Source organism: Prionailurus bengalensis, chromosome C1, assembly GCF_016509475.1.
Source record: "Prionailurus bengalensis isolate Pbe53 chromosome C1, Fcat_Pben_1.1_paternal_pri, whole genome shotgun sequence".
NCBI lineage: Eukaryota > Metazoa > Chordata > Mammalia > Carnivora > Felidae > Prionailurus > Prionailurus bengalensis.
In genome coordinates this window covers 15704468-15730559 of record NC_057345.1, presented here as the reverse complement: position 1 = coordinate 15730559, position 26092 = coordinate 15704468, and the positions used below count along the sequence as shown (strand labels likewise).

The 26092-nt window shown below is 47.4% G+C and overlaps 1 protein-coding gene across 1 annotated transcript in view; it reads right to left on the bottom strand.

Moving 5' to 3' along the window:
• ALPL (alkaline phosphatase, biomineralization associated) overlaps positions 1–25672 on the bottom strand; it is a 57903-nt gene extending 32231 nt beyond the window's left edge. The window contains exon 1 of the mRNA XM_043574015.1: positions 25540–25672. The gene's annotated coding sequence lies outside the window, so the exon portion shown is untranslated. The remainder of the gene's footprint in view (positions 1–25539) is intronic.
• Between the last annotated feature and the right edge of the window lie 420 nt (positions 25673–26092).

Genomic DNA, 26092 nt, shown 5'->3' with positions numbered 1-26092 from the left:
GTTGTCAGTGGACTTTAGCTCTTGGATCACCACGTTCCAAGTGCCCCTGTGTCAGGGGCTGCAGGTGCAAGATCTTCCTTGTGGGACCTTCGGTCTAGTGACGATTGGTCATAATACACATTTTTACTGGGTTTTACACAAAAGCCCTAGGAGGTCAGAGTACAGGGGGATCCTGCTACACCCATTTCACAGAGGAAGCACAGAGAGGTGAAGTGACCTGCCCGAGATCCTTCTGCTAAAGAGGGGCAAGGCCAGGCCATGCTGTGGGATCTGCCTGGCTCCAAGCCCAGTGGTTTTTCTCCTAGGCCCTTCGGTGCAGGGTTGGCATTGGGGGCTGTCATTTCTTTGAGGTAGTCTGTTCTGCTTAGGGGAAGTCAGAGTGGTTTAAAAAGTTAAAGAAGTGGGGCACCTGGCTGGCTCAGTTGGTAGAACATGCAACTCTCTTTTATTTTTATTTTTTTAATGTTCATTTATTTTTGAGACAGAGAGAGAGAGAGAGTATGAGCAAGGGAGGGGCAGAGAGAGAGGGAGACACAGAATCCAAAGCAGGGTTCAGGCTCCGAGCTGCCAGCACAAAGCCCGATGAGGGGCTCAAACTCACGAACCTCGAGACCACGACCTGAACATAAGTTGGATGCTCAACCAACTGAGCAACCCAGGCACCCCAGCAACTCTTGATCTCAGGGTTGTGAGTTCAAGCCCCACGTTGGGTATAGAGATTACTTTAAACAAAACAAAACAAAAAAAATCACATACAAAAATTTAAAAATTCAATAAAAAAAAAAAAGGCTAAAGAGAAAGCCAAGTATCATGGCTTCCCTGTTTGCCTGAGGCTCTTGGCTCCTCAAGAAGCCCCAGTACTCAGGCCCAACACCTTTACTATCCTACGGGACTCACCTCCCACCGGCTGTGGCCAGAGAGGGACCAGGAACCACCCTGAAATCTAGGCCCCGAAGCCCCAAATGCTTTCCCAGGCAGCCCTGGACACCTCAAGCAAGCTGTCCCAACCTCTACTCTACATTTCCAAGATCCAACTGATACTGACTCATCCCTATACACGAGAGCCCTTCCCTACTTGTTATCGAACCAACAATCAATCAGTTGACCGCTATTTACTGAGCACCTGCTATAGCTGGGGGCTGTTCTACATGCAGAACCAAACAACCCAAATCCTGGCTGGGCTGCCGGCTTGAGCAGACAACAAAGAAGAAATAAAGTCAATAGGATACCATGTGGTGGAGGAAAAGGAGGGGGGTGGGGAGGAGGACATGGTGTTTGCAGTTTGCAGTTTTAAATAGGACAGAGAAAGGCTCACGCAGAACTCCTCACCCCTCACCCCGTGGCTTTGCAATAATCCCACACAGCTGAGCAGGAGACTCCCAAACTGTGGTTAAGGAAACTTCGGGAAGCTTCAGGATTAAATCTCAGGTCCACCTGCATATGCTGATCTAACCAGGGGTTACTGGGCTCCCCTATGCCCTCTCCCCTAACTCTACCAAATGGCACTAGCAGCCCTCTTGCAGATGACGCAACTGGGGCTCTCAGAGGTGAAGCCACATGCCCAGACCCGCAGGAGCACAAAGAGGTCAGGGTTCAACCCCAGTGCCACCCTCTGGAGCTGCGTCTTGGCAAGGCCCACATCTGTCTCCATCTTCAGCTCTGGGCTTGTCGAAACTCAGACCGCCTCTTTGCTGATTTCCTGTCCTCCAAGAGTCCCCCTCCCTTTCCCAGAGACCCTCTGGCTCTCTATCCCAGGTCATAGGAGCCCCTAATTGTCCAACCCACCCTTGTTCTGCCTCCTCAATTAACTTCTGGCCCATCACTAAACCCACATTTGCGTGAAATCTATAAAAGACAGCTTGTGAATGGCCAAGGGCAGGCAGACAGCTGGAATACATGTGTAGGGGGGTGGGGGAGCTTCTCACTGAGCTTTCCCATCTGGGTTTATCCGGTAATCCCCAAAACCCCCAACTAATCTTTCTGAACATGGAGCATAGTGGAAAGATCTTGGCCATGGAGAAGGTAGACAAGGGTTAAGTCCTGTCGGTGCAGCTTTGAAAGTGACTTTGCCTCTGGGGCTGCAGGTTCCTTATCTGTCAAACAAGGTTAGTCATCCCCATCTTGCAAGGTTGTTGTAAAGATAAGATACAATGGAGAGTATCTGTTAAGAGATAAAATCCAATAGAAAGCGTATTTAGAAAACATTTAGCAGGGCACAAACAAAGAATTTGTTGAACTGAATAGAGATTTGCATAATGGTGAACCACCACCAACAGCATAACATTGGCTGCATTCATTGTGCTCTCACACTTTGAGGTAGGCACCCTTAGTATCAACCCCATTTTACAGAAGAGAAAAAAAAGCACAGAGAGGTTAAGTCACTTGCCAATGATCACACAGCAAGCAGTGGTAGGGCTGGGACTAGGAACCCAAACTGTCCAACTCTGAAGTAGAAACTTTTAACCATGATGCTAGGTTAGCAAAGGAGGCATTGAAGGACAGTCATTAAGCGCTAACCCCGGAAGGGATCATAGGCAGCCCCACTCCAGGACCTTCGCTTGTCAGAGCTGAAAGAGAGTCTAGGAATGATCTACCCTAGGGGCTCCTGGGTGGCTCAGTCAGTTAAGCGGCAGACTTCGTTCAGCTCAGGTCATGATCTCACAGTTCATGAGTTCGAGCCCCACATCTGAATCTGCTTCAGATTCCGTGTCTTCCTCTCTTTCTGCCCCTTCCCTGCTCATGATCTGCCTCTCCCTGTCTCAAAAAGAATTAAAAATAATAAAAAAAAAAGGAATGATCTACCCTGACACTCATTTTTTTTTTCCCAAGCAGGAACCTAAAGAGGTAGTGTGACCTTCCCCAAAACTGACAGCCAGGGAATTGAAGAATCAGGACAAGCAGCCAGGTTTCCTAACTCCAGACTCCCATGCCATCACTGAGTATCACAGTGACCATAAGGGACCATCAGGGAAGGAGTCTCAAGTATGCACCGGAATTTTTCCAGAAGTGGAGGGAAGACAGTCAAAGCAGAGGAAATAGCCCATGCAAAGTTCTGGGGGCCATGAATGTCTTTTTTTTTTTTTTTGAGACTAGTGAGCTGTGAGGTGCATGCAAAGGGGCAAGGGCAGATGATTAGGCCAGTTTTTCATATTAAATATTGCCACTTTGGGGGCACTTGGGTGGCTCAGTCGGTTAAGCATCCGACTTCAGCTCAGACCATGATCTCACAGATCATGAGTTCAAACCCTGCATTGGGCTCTGTTTAAATTGGTGTATGTAGGTAGGGGCTTGGTGCTACAGCCAGAAGGAGCGGGGCCTAGTCTTTAGGGTGGTAGAAAATACTAGAATAGAAAACAAAATCGGATTTGAGTTCTGCTCTTGGCTCTTTGCATCAAGCCTTACCCAGCATACACTCCCGTCCCCAACAAGCCCAGTGCCCCAGAACAACCGAAGCCAGCGCTCTCACGTGGACGTCGGCAGCCCAGGCAGGTGGCATGAGTGTCTTCTGGAGTAAAGTCACAGCGGTACAGCGGGCAAAATGGGATTGCAGGAATCAAGAGGGAACTGACAGGCCTCCAGTCCCTCTACCACCCCTTCCCCTCCTCATGGCTGGTGGGTACTGACCCAACCAGACAGCCCCCTCCCCTGGCGGCTTCTTTCTGGAGTGCTGGAAGTGAAGCCCAGTCCTGTGGAGTTGGTTACCTGGGAGAGAGGAGTGGCTCTGCCAGACTGAGGGTTTCCACTCCAGGACTGTCATCTCCTTGGGTTCACTGGTGCTGACAGAGACTAGGGTCAGGCTTAGATTTTTAGCCCAGTGCACGGCACCAGACAGAATAACTGAGCCCCCCTCCCCTGCCCCCCGAGAAATGAGCTCACAGGTTAAAGAACAGGGAATCCAAGGAACACAATGGCTTCAAAACAAACTGATTAAAGATACCACTGGAATCAGCTGTATTCAACAGATGGACTGAGAATTTTAAATAAGAATTGGAGGGGTGCCTGGGTGGCTCAGTCGGTTAAGTGTCCGGCTTCAGCTCAGGTCATGATCTCACAGTTTGTGAGTTCGAGCCCCGCATAGGGCTGTGTGCTGACAGCTCAGAGCCTGGAGCCTGCTTCGGATTCTGTGTCTCCCTCTCTCTCTTCCCCAACCCCACTCACTCTCTGTCTCTCTCTCGAAAATAAACATTTTAAAAATTAAATAAGCCTTAGAAGCACAGAAAAGAAGGGAGATATTCGCAATATAAAAAAACAGTAAAGTATTAGAGGACCCAAGTAAAAATATTCTGCATGAAAAGCCTGTCAAAATAACAAACGTAATAGGTAGAGTAGAAATAGGGAACTGGGATACCAGATAGAGGAACACTTCCAAGAAGAGGCCAGGAAACTTTAGGAAACAGAAAATATGAAAAAGATGGTAAAACTTTAGTTAAAAAGTTAAACATCAGGGCACCTGAGTGGCTTGGTCGGTTAAGTGTTGGACTTCAGCTCGGGTCATGATCTCCCAGTTCATGAGTTTGAGTCCCTCATCAGGCTCCTTGCTTTTCTTTCTTTCTTTCTTTCTTTCTTTCTTTCTTTCTTTCTTTCTTTCTTTCTCTCCCCCCCCCGCGACTTGCACTATAAATAAATAAATAAATAAATAAATAAATAAATAAATAAGTTAGAACACCACCCCCAACCTTACTCCATTAATTTGAAATGGATCATAAACCTAATTATAAAAGCCAGAACCACAAAGCTTCTAGAAGCAAACATAAGAGGCTATCTTTGTGACTTTGGGGAAGGTGAAACCTCAAAAAGAAAAAAACTGATAAACAGGACTTCATCAATAGTTAAAATTTCTGCCCATCAAAAGATACTATTAAGGGGACACCTGGGTGGCTCAGTCGGTTAAGTGTCCAAGTCTTGACTTGATCAGGTCATGAACTCACGATTTGTGGGTTCCAGTTGGGCAGGCTTGCTGCTTTCAGCGTGGAGCCTGCTTCAGATCCTCTGTCCCTGTCTCTCTCAGCCCCTCCCCCTCTCACAGGCACATGCATGAGCGCTCCCTCCCTCCCTCTCCCTCTCTCTCAAAAATAAATAAGCATTAAAAAAAAAAAAAAAAAAAAAAAAAGGAGGGAGCGTGGGTGGCTCAGTCAGTTAAGCGTCCGACATCAGCTCAGCTCAGATCATGATCTCACGGTCCGTGAGTTCAAGCCCTGCATCAGGCTCTGTGCTGACAGCTCGGAGCCTGGAGCCTGCTTCAGATTCTGTCTCCCTCCCTCTCTGACCCTCCCCCACTCACACTCTGTCTTTTGCTATCAAAAAAAAAAAATGAATAAACGTTAAGAAAATTAAAAAAGCAAAAGAAGTAAAAAAAAAATGATAGCATTAAAAAAGTGAATAGGGGCGCCTGGGTGGCTCAGTCAGTTAAGCATCCAAGTCTTGACTTTGGCTCAGGTCATGATCTCACAGTTTGTGAGACTGAGCCCTGTGTGGGGTTCTACACTATGACATCACAGCACAGGAAGGAGCCAGATTGGGATTCTCTCTCTCTCTCTCTCTCTCTCTCTCTCTCTCTCAAAATAAATAAATAAACTTAAAAAAAAAAGTGAATACACGAGACACATAATGGAAAAGAACATGCATAGTACACATGACTGCAAGACTGTATCCAGTAAATTTAAAAATACTAAAGTTGAGAATAAAATGATTAGCAGCCCCTCCCCTCCCACACACAATGGGCAAAAGACTTAGCCACTTCAAAACGAAAACGTAACAAATAACCAATAGTTCATGGAAAGGTGTTCCACATCATTGCTATCAATGAAAATTAAACCCATTTCACACCCACCAGAACAACGGAAACCAAATGAAAGTATGCCTTGTAAAATTAAACACTGTCAAGAATGTAGAAAAATCCGGAAGTCTCACATATTGTTCATGAGAATATAGTATAGTACAGTGAAGTTGGAAAAGAGTTTGGCAGTTCCATATAAAGGTAGACATACATTTACCACATGATCCAGCAATTCTACCCCAAAGAATTGAAATTCTACCTCAAAAGAAATGAAAATATGCCTACATGAAGATTTATACATAAGTGTTCATAGCTTTATTTATAATAACCTCAAACTGGAAACAGTTTACATGTTCATTAACAAATGAATAAACAATGGTGGTATAGTGATAAAACAGAAAACTGCTCAGCCAAGAAGAGTGAACAAAGGATACAACAAACATAGATGCATCTCAGAAACACTATGCCAAGTGAAAGAAGCAGAACATAAAAGGGTACCTGCTGCATAATCCATCTATATGAAACTCCGGAAAAGACCAATCTAATCTATGGTGAAAGAAACCAGAACAATGATTGCATTTTGGAGGCAAAATGGACTGGAAAGGGGCATGAAGGAACTTGCTGGAGAGATGGAAATGTTGCTCTTTTTAAATCTTGGTTTGAGATCATGGTTACAAGGTAATGTATGTTTGTTAAAACACACTGAATTGTGCACTTAACATCTATGCATTTTATTGTATGAAATTATGCATCAACAAAAAGAGAGATGGACGTCTAAGTGCCAACATCTAGATAACAGGAGTCCCAGGAAAGGAAAATAAGTCAAGGGAGGAGATATTTCAAGAAATAATGAAGATAACCTTGGAACTAAAGAAAGATGAAAGATCTCCCTTTGAAAGGGCCTCAAATATACCAAACAGGACAGAGAAGGAAAAATGAACTCTTAGAAATATTATAGTGAAGGGGTACCTGGGTGTCTCAGTCAGGTAAGCGTCTGACTTCAGCTCAGGTTATGATCTCATGGTTTGGGTTTGAGTCCTGTGTTGGGCTCCACACTGACAGTATGGAGTCTGCTTGGGATTCTCTCTCTCTCTCTCTCTCTCTCTCTCTCTCTCTCTGCTCCTCCCCTGTTTGCTCTCTCTCTCTCTCAAAATACATAAATAAACTTAAAAAAAAAAGAAATATTGTAGTGAATATCAAGACAACAAAATCATTCTAAAGTCTAGAGAAAAACAGATTACTTACAAAGGAATAATCAAATTAAATTGACTAAAGTACCAAAGGAAAAGAATTTGAATCAAGAATTTCATATCCAGCTAAACTGTCATTCAAATACTAAAGGCTAATGAAAACCACACTACATGGCTCAGGTTTGTCCAAAAAGACACCCCACCCCCCAATTTTTTTGGAAGTAACCACTTAATAGAAACAAAGTGAACAGATAAAACTAAAGATATCTGAAGGCTGAGCAAATAACAAATAAAGTTTATTTTTTAAAAACAATTTTAATGTGATGTCACAGGGGCTGAAGGACAAGTCAGTGAAGAATATGAGGGCTTAAGAGGGAGATGGAGAGAGATGAGAAAATGTTAATCTGGTCTTTGTAGGGAAAAACTACAGCTGACAATTTTTTTAAAGTAATAAAACATTAAAAAAGAAAAGGCAAGATAAATTGAAATAAAAATGCAGGCAGGCAGAAATAAAAGTACATAAACAGATTCTTTTCAGAAACACTCAAACATTTTAAAAATTGATCACATACCAGGCCATAAAGCAAGCCTCTCATTTTAAATGACAGGTTTTTACATAGCCCACATTCTCTGACAATGGTACAATTTAGAAGTCATGTTTTTTGTTTTTTAGAAGTCATATTTTTAAAAGGACAAACAGTTCCCCATACACTCAGATTAAAAACATCTCTAAATAAACTGGATCAAAGAAAAGTCATGGTAGAAATTTAAAATTACTTAGAATTGAATGATCACAGAAACATTTACACACCAAAAATTATAGAATGCAGCAAAGAAAGGGTAAAAATTAACGAGTTAAGTGTCCAACTTAGGAAGTTAGAAAACACAGCAACCCAAAGAAAATAAAAGGAGATTATAAAGAACAGAAATCAACAAAACAAAAAACAAAGATTCAATTGAAAAGATCAAAGCCACAAGTATGTCCTTTAAAAAGTCCATAAACTTGAGGCAAGATTAATTTTAAAAATACAATAAAAGAGGGGCACCTGGGTGGCTCAGTCGGTTAAGTGTCTGACTTCGGCTCAGGTCATGATCTCGCAATTTGTGAGTTCCAGCCCCGCGTCGGGCTCTGTGCTGACAGCTCAGAGCCTGGAGCCTGTTTCGGATTCTGTGTCTCCCTCTCTCTCTGCCCCTCCCCCACTCATGCTCTGTCTCTCTCTCTCTCCCTCTCAAAAATAAAAATTAAGAAAAAAAATTTTTTTTAATACAATAAAAGAGATAAGACAATTATTATAGAAAAGGGGATACGATTTTTTAAAATGCTATAAGCAACCTGATGCCAGTAAATTTGAAAATGTAGATTAAATACATATATTCCTAAAGATATAACTTACCAAAACTGACTCAAGAAGAAATAAAAAACCTAAATTTAAAAACTGAAACAGGGGCACCCGGGTGGCTCAGTCAGTTGAGTGTCCAACTTTGGCTCAGGTCATGATCTTACGGTTTGTGGGTTTGAGCCCCACATCGGGCTCTGTGCTGACAGCACGGAGCCTGGAGCCTGCTTCAGATTCTGTGTCTCCCTCTCTCTCTGCTCCTTCCCTGCTCACACTCTGTCTCTCTCTCAAAAGTAAACATTAAAATTTTTTTTAAATAAATAAATAAATAAAAACTGAAGTAGGAAAGTAAAAATCTTTCCACAAAGAGAACAGGCCAAGGTGATTTTACAGATCAGTTCTATCAGACTTAAGGAAACAAATCATCTCAAATTTACCCAAACTTTTTCCAGAAGAAAGCAAAAGAGAAAACATTACTATCTACTTCTATGAGGACATTATAATTGCAATACCAAAGCCAAAAAAGTACAATATAAAAATGAAAATTAGAGGTCTATTTATAATTCCAAGCAAGAGATTATCAGACCATAACCAATATATACATAATGAATGTTATGTTTCTCCTAGGATGCAAGAATAGTTTATTAGAAAATCTATACATGTAATTAAATTCATTAACAGATTACAGGAGAAAACCATCTAATCATCTCAAGATACTTTTTGAACGCATTTAATACCATTCAACACTAATTATTATTTTCATAAAGCTCTCAGTAAGTTGTGAATAGAAGAGAGCTTCCTTAACCTGAAAAAAATAAGTTTACAAAAAATCTACAAGGGGCTCCTTGTAGGTGGCTCAATCAGTTGAGCATCAGACTCTTGATTTCAGCTCAGGTCATAATCTCACGGTTTGTGAATTCGAGCCCCACATCGGGCTCTGTGCTGACAGTGCGGAGCCTGCTTGGGATTCTCTGTCTCCCTCTCTCTACCCCTCCCCTGCTCACTTTCTATCTGTCTCTCTCTCTTAAAATAAATAAACATTTTTTTAAAATCTACAAGACATATATATTAAAAGGGGAATATTAGAACATTCTTTCTAAAATAAAAAAACAAGGCAAAGATACCTAGTATCACCATTTTTATTTAAGATTGTACTGGCAGTGTAATAAGGTTGTCTGAACTTTTTAAGAAAAAAGTTCAAAAGCACGAAGGTCTAAAAATACAAAAGAAAATTATCATCGGGGCTCCTGGATGGCTCAGATAAGCGTCCGACTCTTAATCTCAGCTCAGCTCAGGTCTTGATCTCACGGTTGTGAGTTCAAGCCCTGCATTGGGCTCCATGCTAGTCATGGAGGCTACTTAAAAAAAAAAAATCATACTTTGTACCTTAAAAATAAATAAAATAAAATTGTCTGTTAAAAAAAAAAGGAGGGGCACCTGGGTGGCTCAGTGCTTAGGCATCTGATTTCAGCTCAGGTCATGATCTCAGGGTTCATGAATTCAAGCCCCACATTGGGCTCTGTACTGACAGCTCAGAGCCTGGAGCCTGCTTCAGATTCTGTGTCTCCCTCTCTCTTCGCCTTTACTGCTCACACTCTGTCTCTTTCTCTCTCCAAAATAAATAAACACTAAAAGAAAGAAAGAAAGAAAGAAAGAAAGAAAGAAAGAAAGAAAGAAAGAAAGATTGATAAATTGACCTTTGTTAAATTTTAGAATTTCTGTTTCCAAAATATGACTAGACTCAGGAATACGAAGAACTATGACAAATCAGTAAGAAAAGGACCAAAAAAGGACAAGAAAGAAAAATGGGCAAAAGACGTCACCAGAAGAGGACTCATACATACTCTACAACACTCAACTTTGCTGGTAATCAGGGAATTGCAAATCAAGTCTACAAAGAGAAATTGTTATTCTTATTGGGTCGGAAAAAACTGTAAGTCGGACAACACCATGTGTTACAGAGACACAGAACAGTTCTTATATGTTACTGGAAGGGGTACAAACAGACCCAACCCATTTTGTTCTTGTCTTGTAATGCTGAACAAATTTTCACATACCCTATGACCCAACAATCCATGGCTAGGTATATATCAAGAGAAAATTCCTATATGCATGCATTGTAAAATGTGTATGTGAATATTCATAGGTACTTTTTCCACACTAGAAAAACACCTGAAAGTAACCCAATGCCACCAACAAGAAATCAAATAAATAAATGTTGTGAAATAGTTATCTGGTATATATCATATATACAAAAGTAAAAAATATATATATAACTACATGCAACAATTGAATCAATTTCAGCTATAGGATTCAGTGAGAAAACAAGTCTAAGGAGATTACATAAAGTATGATACTTTTATGAAGTTAAATATATATATTTATGTATGACTCATGTGTATGAAGCACACATATGTGATCTTAAATAACAATCAAAAAAGTCAAAGTTTGGGGCATCTGGCTGGCTCTGTCAGTACAGCATGTGACTCTTGATCTCAGGGTGGTGAGTTCAATCCCAAATTGGGCATAGAGATTACTTTAAAAAAAAAAGAGGAGGGGGAATGAGAAACCCTAGATTCAGGAGAGTGGTGACCCCACATGAAGACAAATGATGGCAGAGAGCTGGAGGAGCCTGGAGGAAGATGTAAATTACTGTCAATATCCTAGTCCTGGTAGTGTGGATGACAGTTCATAGGAGTTTTTAATTTATTTTTAGTAATAAAATAGACAAAGAGCCATTGTGGACCAGTGATGAGGATCATGATTAATCCATTGAAAAAGACCTCAGGGTCCATACAATAACTTAAAATGGAAACAAAAGTGCTCCCCATATTTGCATTGTGCCGAACACCATAGAAAGTGCTCGACACCTATTCTCTCACTGTGTCCTCAGCAGTCTATGAGCTAGAAACCATTACTGTCCCCATTTTATGAGTAAACTGAGGTTTAGTCACTTGGTCATGGCCAGTTATATGGAACCGAGGTCTGAATGACTCTTAACCAGGTCCCTGTTCCTCTTGGAGCCTCGCCTTTCTGTCAGACTAGGCAATGTATGGAACTTTCTTGGCAAAATTAATGTCCACCTGAATGCAGAGGGGCCGTGTGGGCACGTTGGAGAAAAACTGGTTAATGACTATGGGACCTAGATCTAGTCCCACCACCTCCCTTTGTGACCTCAGGAGGGTCACTTTCCCTCTCTGGGCCTCAACTGCCCCACACCATGTGTACTTAGAGAGGGATAGAATGTCAAGTCCCAAAGGCTATTCCTACTCACATTTCTCAAGGGGCCATCCAGCAAACAGGAGGCCACCCAACCCCTTATTTCTCCTGGCAGGCCCCGCTTATTCTTCCACAGCTGGTCAGATGTCTGCCGTCTCTGGGTCCTGCCCGCCTCTCTGACAGCACCTCCTGGCCCCCACCCTGCACCACTCACAACTTCTCTGCCCTGCTTTCTCCCCTCAGAGCTTTTACCCTGGCCAATCATCAGCCTGGAACACTCTTCCCCCAGGAAGATGTTTGGCTCATTCCTCCTTCTTCAGGTCAAAGACCACCTCTGGTGTCCTTTCCTTCCCTGCCCACGTGGGGTGAAGAGGCCTCCGCTCCTCTCCAGTTCCTCACTATTTCACAACCCTGTTCATACCCTTCACAGTGCTCACCACTGTCTGAAATTAACATAAATACTTCATCGTCTGTCTCTTCCAGTACAATGGAGCTCCAGCTGGACTTTGGTGGCGTTCACTGCTGTATCCCAGCACCTAGAACCACACCTGCCTATAGATGATGCTCAGTAAATATTTGTTGGAGGGGGAAAAAAAAATCTAATACCACCTGCACCTCGCCCAGAAATCCCTTGTGGTCATTCTGCCCAAGGCTTGGTTAGGTGGCCTCCTCCAGTTCCATGGCTCCTACGCTTTCTTTCATGGGTCTCTGTAGGGACTCCTTACATGACTATCTCCTCACACACTGGATGCTTCCCGAAGGCAAAAACTAGACCAGATTCATCCATGAATTCTAGCACCCAGCCCTGGGCCTAGCAGGCAGTTGGGCTAAGGAAATATTTGTCGAATGAGTGAGCAAATGAATGAATATTGTCCTCTGCGTTTATCTTTCCCCCTTCCTGACTCTGCTTCCTCCTTTCTCCACCCAGACACGTGCCAAGAAGTTGACACCCAGGTGAGCTGATGAGAAAGGCCACTGAAGCAGGGGCAGCCCCTTTCTTCCCCCACCAGGAGCCACTTCAGAAAATGAGGAGACACAGCCAGATGCCGGCACTGCCTCTCCCAGGAATCATCTGGGGCCTGGCCTGGCCAAACCAACAAGACAGGCACTCTCCCTATATTCTGCCCACCATGATTGGATGAGGAAGTTGGCAGGCCTGCCTCAGAGCCCCAGCTAGAGGCCTTGCAGAGCTGAGCCCTCCACGGCCAGGTGCCAGCTGGGAAACACTCAATTATTCAAATCACACAGCTACCCAAAAGAAGAAAGGATCCACTTCCTGTGAAAGGGGGAAGTGGGACAGGCAGGCCAGCCCAGGGATTTGGTGTTGAAGGAGGAAATTTCAGAGCAAAGTCCTCACATAAGCCAGCGCTCTGAGATTCCCCACCCCAGGAAGACATTGGAAGGCTGGGATAGAAACCCAGGAGAGTCAGGCCTGAGGCCAGAGCCCTGGACTGAGGCTGGGGCCAATATCCCACTGAGGTCTCTGAGTTAACAGTGGCTTCAGCCACTCTGGTTGCCCTGGCCTCCCCCTGACCCTGGTCCTGGAGACACAAGGACTGCCCTACTGCGCCCACCCCCCACCCCAGCCCCCATTTCTCCCTTCCCCCAGGAATCACGCAAGGGACAGATAAACTCTGCACTCCTCAGCTCAGGGGGCCAGGAAGTGTCCTGTAGTCTGTGCCTGCCTTCCACCTCCTCCCCGAGTCTGGCTCCGGAAGAACCATGAGGTTCAAGAGGAGTTTACACATCTGGCCTACATAGATTTATCTAGTATTAAATGATCACGGACTGATACTCTGGAGCCAGGCTGCCCAGGTTCAAATTCTGGCTTAACCACTGATGAGCTAGCTACATGACCTTCAGTCCTCTTTTGTGCTTCTATTCTCCACCTTTAAAAACAGGGATTCCAGCAGCTACTCTGTGGGGAGGCTAAGAGGACCCGATGAAAAAGGGCATACCACACGTAGGGATTCAGTGAACAATGGTGCTTATTATTATTCAATAAATTAAGGTTGTTTGGAGCCAGGTCTGGAACTCTGGACCAGACATCCCCAGACAGACATTATCTCCCTCACCGGAGCCAAAACCAACCTGCTCAGCAGACTGAGAGGCAAAGGGGAAAGACTCTCGGCTCTGGGTCCAAATCCCAGCTCCCCCACCTACTAGCTCTGCGACCCTGGGCAAGCTATTTAACCACACCGAGCCTCATTTTTATCTCTGTGCACTATAGACCACAGCAATACCTCCTTCAGGGCAGTCACGTCCTTCTTCACCTGGAGAGGTGCTAGTCTCTGTTGCTGTTGACCATGGGCAGTTCCAGGCAACCAGGGTGCTGACACATGCCAGGACTATCCCAGGCAGGGGTGAGGTGACAGCTTGGTTTCCCTTCCTGGAAACCTCTGTTTAGGCCCAGCCCTAGTGTATGATGTGCAAATACTCATTCATTCACCAAATATATATTAAGTGTCTACTATGCACCAAGAAGCATGGTTCATATAGATGCAGCACATGATGGCCATTACTATTATCAGGAAAGAAATTAAGGTTGTTTGGCACCGAGGGTGCATCTGTGAACAAAATGTACAAAAAGGTGGGGCAGTGGTAATCGTTGGGGGCACCCATTCCCGACCAAGGGCCACCAACAGGGAAACTGGCTTGTCCTGCTGCCAATCGTTAACAAACGATTTATGAGCTGGTGTCACCGGTGGAGATGTGAGGACACCAATGGAGATGTAGGAAGGGCAGCCGAGCTTGTCCTGGGGTGGCTCTGGTGTTCAAACCCAGTGGGACAGCCTCCCCAGGTTTCCCCACGGTGAACCGAGTGCAGCTGAGCTGGGGAAAACCCTGCCGGGTGTAGCAGCCTTTCATTAACCCAAGGACATCAAGCATTTGCTACAGACAGCTGGATTGATAGACACTGGATTTCACAAAGGATTCAGATGAGGTTCTTACCCTCTAGGAACTCATACTCAGAGGCAGACACTACGCAGATGACCGGATTACAAAGAGCTCAAGATTTCTGAGCCAGATCTAGAAAAAAAAACCATGCTACCAACAGACAACACAGGCAAAGAGGGCGCTGCAAAGAAGAGGACAGCAGGTGCAAAGGCCAAGAGAAGAGAGGCTGGGGAGCACATGTGGGGAAAGCCCATTAGCCTGGGATCCTAATCGGAGTTTGAGGGCTGATGTTGCCATTGGTTGGACCTGAGCCTCAGCTTCCCCTTTTGGGAAGATAATATTTTTTTTCAGGCTGTTTTAAGGATTCAATGAGTTCATGAATAAGAAAGGGCTTTAAGGGGGCGTCTGGCTGGCTCAGTAGGTGGAGCATGTGACTTGTTTGTGATCTCGAGGTTGTGGGTTCAAGCCCCAATGTTGGGTGTAGAGCTTACTTAAGCATAAAGAATGGGCTTTCAAAATGGAAAAGTATGATAGGAGCCTACAAACTGAGGTTGGGAGTATCAAAGTGACTTATCCAGGGTCGTGTGGCTGATTAAAACAGGAGCTAAGGGGGCACCTGGCTGGCTCAGTTGGTAGAGAACTTTTGATATTGGGGTTGTGAGTTCAATCGAGCCCCACGTTGTTGAGTGTAGACATTACTTAAAAAATAAAATCTTAAGGGGCACCTTGGTGGCTCAGTCGGCTAAGGTTCCCGACTCTTGTCTTTGGCTCAGGTTATGTTCTCACAGTTCGTGGGTTCAAGCTCAGCATTGCTAGCGGGATCCTCTCTGTCTGCCTCTCCCTGACTCCTGCTCGTGCTCTCTCAAAATAAATAAACTTCAGGGGCGCCTGGGTGGCGCAGTCGGTTAAGCGTCCGACTTCAGCCAGGTCACGATCTCGCGGTCCAGGAGTTCAAGCCCCGCGTCAGGCTCTGGGCTGATGGCTCAGAGCCTGGAGCCTGTTTCCGATTCTGTGTCTCCCTCTCTCTCTGCCCCTCCCCCCGTTCATGCTCTGTCTCTGTCCCAAAAATAAATAAACGTTGAAAAAAAAAATAAATAAACTTCAAAATAAATAAAATCTTTTAAAAAAAACTTAAAGAAAAAAAAGAACAGGAGCTAGGACTGGTACATCCAGGATGGGGGATCAAACCCCACCCCACCTCAGCTGTACCACTCCTGAGTTCCCACCTCCTGCCCAGTCATCAGTTCAGAAAGTCCCAAGGAACAGGTAGAACATTGAATCCGGGTCACCTGGGTGGCTCAGTCATTTAAGCTTGATTTCTGCTCAGGTCATGATCTCACAGTTCAGTTTGTGAGGTCAAGCCCCGTGTCAGACTTGTGCTGATGGTGTGGAGGCTGCTTGGGATTTGGATTCTCTCTCTCTGCCCCTCCCCTGCTCATGCTCTCGCGCTCTCTCTCTCTCTCTCTCTCTCGCTCTCTCTCTCAAAAATAAACAAACAAAGGAATGAATGAACAAGCAGAAAGAACATGGAATCCCCTGGCGCAGGGATTACCATTTCCTCCCTTTGGACCCCAGACGCAATTTTCTAACCTGTCAAAGCAGAGATGCCATTTGCTGTGCTGCCCCCAGGAGTATGTGGAACAGAGGTGTTGCATGAGGAAGAGCACTCTGCACAGGTAAAGGAGGGTCACAGTCACAGACAAGAAATGAGGATGGTGAGCTGGGGAAGAGCAAGTGTGGAGTCTGGAAGTCCCCACGCGGAGCCGGCGAGGGAGCCAGCTGCAGACTTGCACAGCTGTGACTTAAAATCTCAGCGGCCCCACCAGTTCACCAAGCCTCCGCTGGGTCACCAGCCAGGGCAACTCAGGCAAATTGCTTCACCTCTGAGTCATTTCCTTCACTTGAGAAATGGGATTAAAAGTGTGAATAGATATAAAGCAGTTAGCAGCATGGCTTGGTGCATAATAAATATTCCTAAAATGTTAACAACTCTTATTATGACCATTATTACCTACTACTGATACTAGTACATAGGGTGGGGGAGGAGTGAGCCTAACTCTCTAGGACAATCTGCAACCAGCCTCTGTCTTTCCACTCTTACTTTTAAAGCTTGGGCTGTGACCAGCTCTAGAAGCCAGCACCGCCCCCTTGAGGACTAAACAGGGGCACAACTGTATGGCCCTGGAAAGGTCCTCACCCTGCACCAGAGGTGAGTTCTGGCCCAATCTAGCTGAGTTCCTCCTGCTTTCCCATACAAAGGAGGAGCAGGGTGACAGTGATCTGGAGGCCACCCTGGGCCTGTCCCTTCCCCACCTTCCACCCAATAACTAAATCTAATTTGGTTCTGTGACATCCTTCAGTCTTATTTGCCAACTCAAATTAGTTGATAATGGCTGCCTGGAGCGCTGCGTTTAGAAGGTACTTGAGGTTGGAAGGAAACAGAGCAGTGGTTGATTAGTGATGTCTGACATGGGCGTAAAGTAAGCAAGTAGCAGCATGAAAGCCAACTGCTTGCCACACATGAACTAGAAAAGTCCTAAGGCGGTAGGCTGAAGAACACAACAAGCGGAACTGGTGTCTTTTGCAAGATTGAAATCATGGCAGGTCCTTGATACCCAATTCCAACTCACTGGTATCAGAAAATATTTCAACTCTTACACTCTCACAGGTAGAATGAATTGTGTACTGGCCACATATGGAAGCATCGCTTTGATGGTCTCATACTTCAAGTCAAGGTCTAAAAAAACACCAGCTGTGAAAGCAACATAAACAGATTGTGAAGCGTACTTCATCTGCTAAGTTCCTATGCCTGGAGAAGCTAGTGTTCAGGTGGGGTAACTGAAAGCCAAGAGGGAAAGGGTCTTGCCTAAGGTCACACAGCCTGAATGGCAGGGCTGGGATCCACACCCAGGGTCCTCTGGCTTTCTGAGGATGCTTCCTGCCAGGACTGTCATTTCCTTCCTCTTGGCTAGAAGAGGGGGTGTCCAGGCCCCAAGACCCATTGTCTGAGAGAATAAAAGCCCAAACAGGGCCACCTAAGCTTGGTTCCACTCAGCACCATCACCTCCTTCTCATCCACCCTCCCCCCAACCCCCAGCCTTCAACCCCACCTCCAGCAAATCCCAGAGGCAGATGGTTCCAGTGCAAACAAATGTAGATACCAAGGTCCCCCAAGGGCTTGGATCCCACCACAAAGATTTGAATTCAGATGGTTATCTGATTAGGCAGGACAGCCTGAGACCCGGATTTGGTGATTCCGCCTTCCAGCTGTGTGTCCTTGAAAAAGTTAGTTAGCTTCTCTGAGCTTCCGTTTCCTCCTCTGTAAAATGGAGGAGGACAAAAATACAATAATATCATTCAAAGTGATTAGCTCCAGTCCTGACACAGAGTAAACCCTTAAATGTTAATTGTAAGGATTAGGTCAAAGGGGGGGAAAAAAAAAACCAGCATTTTCACACCAAAAATATTCAGGTGATTCAGGCAAGGGTTTGGAGAGCAAGCCTGTTCATCTTTGATATCTGCCTAACTGAACTGAACTATGAATTACTGTTTGGTGATTTCAAAATAAATAAGGAACCAGATCCTTCTAGGAAAATGGATTTTGTCATCTGTGTCACAGAGGAGGAAGCAGGCTCGAGTGGCGGATTCGCAACAGGAGGGGACAAATGGGTGTGCTTCCCACTTTCCAGCTGCTTGACTTCATGCCTCAGTTTCCTCGTTTGTAATGTAGCATTGGCCATACAGGGCTGTTGCCACACCAAATGAGCAGTTCCAGGTGCGGCCACTGGGCCACCTCTGACCTGGCAATGTTAGCAAGTAAGTGGGGACCTCACTTAAGGAGGCAGAGAAAAGAGAGCAGTTACTGCACTGCTAAATAGGAATGGGCGAGAAGAGGGAGACTCAATCCACTGAGGCACTTTCTGCCCAGGAGGGTGGCAGATGGGTAAGTTATTAACTCCTGTATGTTAAGAGACCATTAAGTCAATGTGGGGACAGGTGGAGGGAGAAATTAACAAATGAAACTCAGAAAGGCCAAGCCTGACACAGTTTGGTGACAGCCAACAAGAGGCCTGGGGGATTACAGGACAGAAATCCCGGGAAACTTGGCCTGGGATCTGAAAGGGTACCCACCCTGCTGTTTCAGAGACAAAGTGAAAAGGTGGACCAAAGAAGGCAAGAGGCTGCCTTAACAAAAAGTCACATGGTAGATCCTTTTAAAGACTGGATTTATGGGGGCGCCTGGGTGGCTCAGTTGGTTGGGTGTCTTGACTTCGACTCAGGTCATCATCTCATGGCTCGTGAGTTCGAGCCCTGAGTCGGGTTCTGTGTTGACAGCTTGGAGCCTGCAGCCTGCTTCAGATTCTGTGTCTCTCCTTCTCTCTCTCTGCCCTTCCTCCACTAGCGCTCTGTCTCTCAAAAATAAATAAACTTTAGGGGTGCCTGGGTGGCTCGGTCGGTTGAGCATCTGACTTCGGCTCAGGTCATGATCTCGCAGTCTGTGAGTTCGAGCCCCGCGTCGGGCTCTGTGCTGACGGCTCAGAGCCTGGAGCCTGCTTCCGATTCTGTGTCTCCCTCTCTCTCTGCCCCTCCCCCGCTCATGCTCTCTCTGTCAAAAATAAATAAACATTAAAAAAAATTTTTTTTAATTAACTTTAAAAATAAAAATAAAAAATAAAGATTAGATTCATGGTTTTTCAAATAAAAGCCACCTAAACACTTTTTTAAAGAACATTAAATGTTTGCTGATCTTTGCCCAGAGGCTTGCGCACCTGACCTGGTGAAGTTCATCCCCCTGAGTCAAAATGAGGTCTGGGAGGATGAAGATACTTCTATGAAACATGCCTGGGGGCAGGGCCTCACTACAGGATGGGTGGAGGTCTTACTCCCAGAAATAGCTTCCCAGCCCCCCTCCTCTTCTCCCTTCCCTGGGTCAGAGGTATTGGGGAAAAGGGTTTGACTCCCACATATCTACCCTCTGAGCCTCAGTCTTTACAGCAAAGCAGCAGGAGGTGGGGAGGTGAGGATCAGAGATAATGTTGAAGGTACAGGCACCCAGCAGTCACTCACAAAATGCAAACCCACACAGGGCACATTTCTGAGCTCCTCCAAAAGGGCAAGGACCAGGGGGCCCGTGGTTACTCCCAGGAACGAGGGCTCCCGCTTGTTCGTCTTGTATCCCCAGAGCACTTGTGGACACCTAGAATCTCACGTCTAGGCAGCTGCCTCCAGAGCCCCTGTATTTAACCACGAGGCTTCTCGGCCTCCCACACTGCCCTCCAGCTCAGTCACGTGGACTTGGAGATCTGTGCTGCCACCATGGTGCCTGCCCGTCATGGCCGGGTCTTGGCACCGAGGAAAGGGGGACACAACAGAGTCATGGGTTCAGAGCGCAAGATGGCGTTTCTTGTCTGTGGAGTGACACCAGAGCACAGGGCTGTTGGGAGCATTAGGTGAGCTGGTACTTGTCCAGGGAGTCCCTTCCTGAGGGAGCTGCATTAATCTGTACCCTGGAGCACCCAGGGCTGCCTGTCCCCAAGGAGATAGGCCCCAGGCCCAGCTATCTGCGTCCTGACAGGCTGCTGGTGGCACCCCTGGAACCTCTAGAGCCCTTAGATTCTCCCCGGGGACCACTAGAGCTGGAAGAAAACCCCTACGTGTAGCCACAGAAGGATGTCCACGTGTCCCACGTTCCTACTGCCAGCCTCCTGAGGGCTGGCCCAAGCCTCATGCAGTCATTCAGATGAGATCTGAGCCCTCCTTCCAAGGCCGCACAGCACCTTGCTCAGAAACTGCAAACTCACGAGGCAGGCAGGTCATGTCAGTGAGGCAGGTGGGTGTGAGGGAGAAGGCAGTCGTGAGGACTGTGGTAACATGGACAGAGCAGCGGCTAATCCACTCCAGCCACAGTGGCCAGGCAGGAATGTGGGCCCGTGTGGCCACATCTGATCTCTCAAGAGAAGTAAAATGAAATCACTTGGCTGAACAACAACAACAACTACTCAATCAATGTTTTTAAATCACCGTAGGAGTCACTAAGCTGCCACAGCTGTCCCCTGCCACCTTTGGAGGGCAGCCTGTGCCAGACCTGCCATTACCTGGGCCATAAATATTTGAAGGCCAATTGATTGAATTAGACCCATTCCAAGTCTTGGAGAAGTCAGGCGTCTTGGCTTACAGATAAGGAAACTGAGGCTCAGAGAGGGGAAGTGAGTTGCCCAAGGTCACACTGGTAGGTAGCATATCAACTCTGCTCTCCTGAGTTGAGGATCTTTTTCTACTAATCCACACCCCCTGCATCCTCCTTCAACAATTCTTTTCAAAAAATAGATACACTACAGATGCACTCCCTTCTCTGGGCCTCAGTCTCTCTGGTCTGCAAAGCAGCCAGCTGACTGCGTCAGCTTCTAAACACCTTCCAGCTCTGAAATCCCAGGCATCTATGAGGTATCCTCACTGGTCAGTACTTTGTGGCCTCAGATGAATATAAAATAATAATAATAATGGGGAAGACAAGTCCACATTAGCTGGGAAGGAACACTACAATTTTTAGTGAAACCTAACTCCTGGTTACTGGAATTCAGAAAGAACAAGGGTAATACTCAGGCAGTTTAACCACCATCCGACAGTTAAACAAAAACACATCTGGTTTAACTTCATGTTCCTCTCTCCTCCCCCAACCCCCTACCCTCATCTCAAATTTTACCCCTTAATTTGAGAAGTCAAATTAAATGCAAACAATTGATTTCATGCCACAGTGAGGTTGAGAATTTCAGCATGGAAAACTTTAAGCAGGAACTTTTTCTGGGAGCAATTATGAAATGTTGGGGGGTGGGATGGGGAGGTGGAAAACGTAGAGACTACTCTGAAATGTTCTTTGGACAGTGAACATTCTATAAAAGTTGTTGAGGGCCGACTGTGAACCCAACACTCAGAGAGGCCAAGTGACTTGCCTCAGGTCACACAGCTAGGACTGGAAGCCAAAATGCCAACCCCAAAGCCAGTATTTTCCCTGCTCTCTAGGCATCTTAACCTAAACAGGGCCTTCCCTCTGGCCCTTATGGACCATCTGCTAGTGATGAAGGAAAATGCCCTGGGAATAGAACTCCTAAGCCACCAACACTTAGCCCAGTGTTGGAAAACCATTTATGATCTTGCTGGCCCCTCATAGCAGCTGCAAAGTACATATTACTAACCCACATTGCCGATGATTTCTTCATCTGAGATTCAGAGAGGGAAAGTGATTCGTTCAGGGTCACAAAGAACTGCTGGGAATGAACCTCTCATCTACTGCCCCCAACTGCCCTCTAAATGCCAGGATACCTCTAGAAGGAAAAAAAAAAAAAAAAAAAAAAGGAAGCCATGCTTCTTAGCCTAGCTCCAGCCTGCCTGTGACTACGTTGCCCTGGGAAGCTTAGTCAGCATTCCTGTGGCCACGCAGGAAGATTTCTGAGCACTGGTCCTCAGCCCAGCTTGCTCACTCTCTCCGCAAAGCTCTCTCGGAGCTCTGGGATTTGTATTAATAACTTCAGTCGGACCTATTTCAAGGTGAGAACTCTGAGCTGTGCTGCTGGATCCTACTCCTGGATTAGGAAGGCCCCATCCCCAGAGATGGGTACGACACGGAGATCACCAGGCTTGGAATTTTAGCCACCTGGGCCCTCACCCCCACTTCCCAGGTAACATCTGTGTGTCCTTGGACAAGTCCCTCCCTCTCTCTAAGACCAGTGTCTTCATATGTAAATCGAGGACAGCATCTAGCTTGCAGGGAATGTCAGATAAGTAAGCCAAGGGACAGGCAGGACTTGAGCTTGGTTTCACCCCAGTTCCAAGCTGGGACACAGCGAGGCACAAGAACAGGCAGAGGGCGGGGCGCAATGCATGATGACAGCTCCAAACCTGTGCCCGGCACAAAGCTCCAGGCTGCTGAGCAAGGCTGTATCTCAGATGGTAGTGAGGGCATCATGCCATCCTATAGGGCAGCCAATCAGAGAATGGGTTGAGCCGAGGCGAAGGTGGGTGGCCAGGGTTCAGGGGTAGTGACATAACCTCACACCCAGGGTCAGAGTTGCATTTTTTGCTGAGATTAGAGCTGATCATAGTCAATATTTTCTTTAAGTACAGGCACTAGCTAAACACCTTGCATGCATTAATCATGTATAGACCTCACCATCAGTAGGTACTGGTTTGTTGCTTTTTAATATTTTTGAGAGAGAAAGAGAGAGCTCACACGCCCGAGCAGGGTAGGTAGGAGCAGAGAGTGGGGAGCAGACAGGACCCAAGTGGGACCCTTAACTGACTGAGCCACTCAGATGCCTCAAATTACAGTAGGTACTGTTTATTGATGTCCTCAGCTTCAAGGAGGACACTGAAGCACAGCAGGGGACAGAACCTGTTTCAGGTCACACAGCTAGGTTGCTTTTTCTGTTAGAATAAAATGTTGGCCAATCAATTTTTTAAAATTTGTTTAACATTTATTCATTTTTGAGACAGAGACAGAGTGTGGGTGGGGGAGGGGCAGAGAGAGACAGAGACACAGAATCTGAAGCAGGCTCCGGGCTCTGAGCTGTCAGCACAGAGCCCGACAGGGCTCGAACTCACAGACCACAAGATTGGGACCTGAGCTGAAGTCAGACGCTTAACCAACTGACCCATCCAGGAGCCCCCAATTAAAAAAAAAATTAAGTTTGGGGCACGTGGGGGGCTCAGTTGGTTGGGCATCCAACTTCGGCTCAGGTCATTATCTCACGGCTCTTGGGTGGAGCCCCACACCGGACCCTGTGCTGACAGCTCAGAGCCTGGAGCCTACTTAAGATCCTGTGTCTCCCTCTCTGACCCTCCTCTGCTCGCACTGCCTCTCTCAAAAAAAAAAAAAACTTTAAAAAAAAATTTTTAACGTTTTTTAAAGTTTATTTTATTTATTTTGAGAGAGAAAGAGCACACGGGAGGAGCAAAGGGAGAAAGAGAGAATCCCAAGCAGGTTCTGAACTGTCAGTACAGAAGCCAATATGGGGCTCAAACTCACGAACCGTGAGATCATGATCTGAGCCAAAGAATTAGGCCCTGAACCGACTGAGGCACCCAGGAGCTCCTTGGCCAATCAACTTTCTACATGTTATTGCATTTTAATTTTTATTTTTATTTGAGAGAAAGAGACAGAGAGAGAAAGTGGGGGAGAGGGCCAGAGGGACGGGGAGGGGGAGGGGAGGGGGAGAGGGAGGGAGAGAGGGAGAGAGACAGGGAGGGAGAGAGAGAGAGAGAGAGAGAGAGAGAGACACAGAGAGACACAGAGAGAGAGACAGAGAGAGAGAGAATCCCAAGAAGACTATACACTCAGCACAGAACCTGAGGCAGGGCTCAAACCCACAACCCTGGGATTATAACCTAAGCCGAAATCCAGTCAGATGCTCAACCAACTGAGTCACCCAGGAGCCCCTGTATTACTGCATTTTCATCTTCTCTCTTGTGAATTACTTGATTGCGATTCTATGGGAATGTCGGAATATCAGCTCCACGAAGAGGGCTTTTGTCTGTTCTCTCCTGCTCCATTGCCAGCACCTAGAACAGGGCTTGGCACAAAGCTTAATAAGTATTTGTTGAATAAAGATAGCATTGTTTTCTGGCCTCAGTTCAGTTTTATTCCTCACAAGAGTCTTAGGAGAGAGACATACTCCCATTTTACAGGGGGTGACACGGACACAGAGCCTGTCTCACTCCAGGGGCTGGGAAGTTGGGAAGCTGTGTCCAGGGACCTCTTCTGCTTAGGGACTTCAGAGGCACGAAGTTCAGGAAGAAAAAAAGAGACAGAGGGACAAGATGGGCAGGGGCAGGGAGCAGTAGAGTGGGTGGAGAGAGGACAACACAGGTGGGAGGGCTGGACATTTGGAGAAGGCAGGTCTGGAGGGTGGGAAGGGATGGAGCCTTGGAACTCTGAGTTCAAATCCTGGTGTCCTCACTTGCTTAGTTTCTGTAAGCCTCAGTCTCCCCATGTGTAAACCAAATGGTGCACGTGAAGGGCTGGGGCAGGCCTGGCACACATCAGGCCCTCAATGCAGTCTCTGGCATCTTCACTAAGTCAAGGAGCCAACCCTTGCCTCCTTGGGAAACCTGCCCACCTGTACAAGTTTTCCCCAGGGCTCAAAAGCCCTTTCTGGCCTCAGAATCCGAAGCTGCTTTTGATCTCCAGCGTTTTCCTCCCTCCACCCAGAGGTCTTTGTAAAGGCCCCCCTCCCCCAACCCCATTATGTGTCAGAAAAGGGTCAGAAGGGACAATGATGGGGCTTTTCTCAGCTCCCTCCCCCACCATTGTGACCATGCATTTAACCTAAACTGGGCATGGGAATCAGCCTTGGGCAACCCACTTACCTGCGGGCAGCCAGAGGTGAGGGGTAGGCTCCCTCTGCTTCCAGGGGTCCAGGGCTTTGCCCCCCGCCCCCCCCCCCCCCCCCCCGCTCCTGTGGCCACCCCAACTCCCAGCAAACACTCACACACCAGTTGTCCCCTCTCCCCTCCCCCGCCACCACGCGGCTCTGGGAGCCCAGAGCCTCCCTCCCTCTGCTCATTCCAGCTTTGCCCCAAACTACTTTGGACCCCACGTGGACACGCCAGCCTCCTCCCCAAGCGTCTGAGCGTGATCTAGAGGTTCCTAGGTGGGAGGCATGGAAAGACACCAAGCAGGGTGCTGGGGTTGGCAGCCTGAGTCTCTGGATCTCCCACCAGGTGGGTATCGTCAGGGCAGCTCGGTCACGGGACACCGGGGAGAGGCGCGAAGACAGGTGGAGGTCCCAGGCAGAGACCTAGGAGGCAGGAGACCCTAGGACTGCAGCGGCGGTCCCGAGCGCGGTCCCCTTAGCTCGCGGTCCCCGTGGGCGCCACGTCCAACCTCCAGCCTGGCCCAGCGCGCTGCCGAGAGCCTCGGATGTGCACGAGTTCGGGAGCGGGACAGGTGGCTGAGGGTCGCGAACGGGCCGCCCTGGGTGGTGTGCAGGCGCGGAGGTCCGCGCTCTGACATTTCTATCCCTTCTCGCCGCCGGTCCCGGACGAAGGGAGGATGTGGGAGGGGCCCGTGTCGACCACGTCCCCAGGGATCCCGGAGAGCCGGGGGATGGCATCGGGTCCTTACCTGAGCACAGTTCGTGGGCGAAGGTCTGTCCTGGCACAAGTGACGTGGGGCCGGTGCGCTGGGACCGAGGGCCCGGAGTGGCGGGAGCGCAACGCTGCCGGGGCCACCTCCCCCGCGGGCTTATAAAGGCGGCCGCGGGGCCGGGAGGGAGGCCAGGGCAACCCTCCCCCGCCCCCGCGCCCGCGCCCGCCCCCGCCCCCTCCCCCGGCCCGGGCCGGGTCCTCCCCGCCCCGCCCCCCGCCGGAGTTGTGTTGGCTGACCTGGCAGCGCGGCCAGGGCGCCCCCTGCCGGGAGACGGGGCGCCCCAGCTCCGTCGGGCTCCTCGGCCCGTGGGGGAGGGACGGCGGGGGGGCCCCAGCTGCCGGCTTGTTCCACCGCCCCCTCCCCTCCCCGCTCTCTCGGTCCCTGTCCTCCTCCCGCCGGGGCCTTCTCTGCCTCCCTCTCTGCCAGGTCTGGCGGATTCAGGTCTCTGCGCGCGCGTAGCCCAGTTGTCTTTATCTTTGGTTCTAACTTCGTTCTGTGTCTCTTGTGGGTCTTTCTCCTGCCCTCTGTC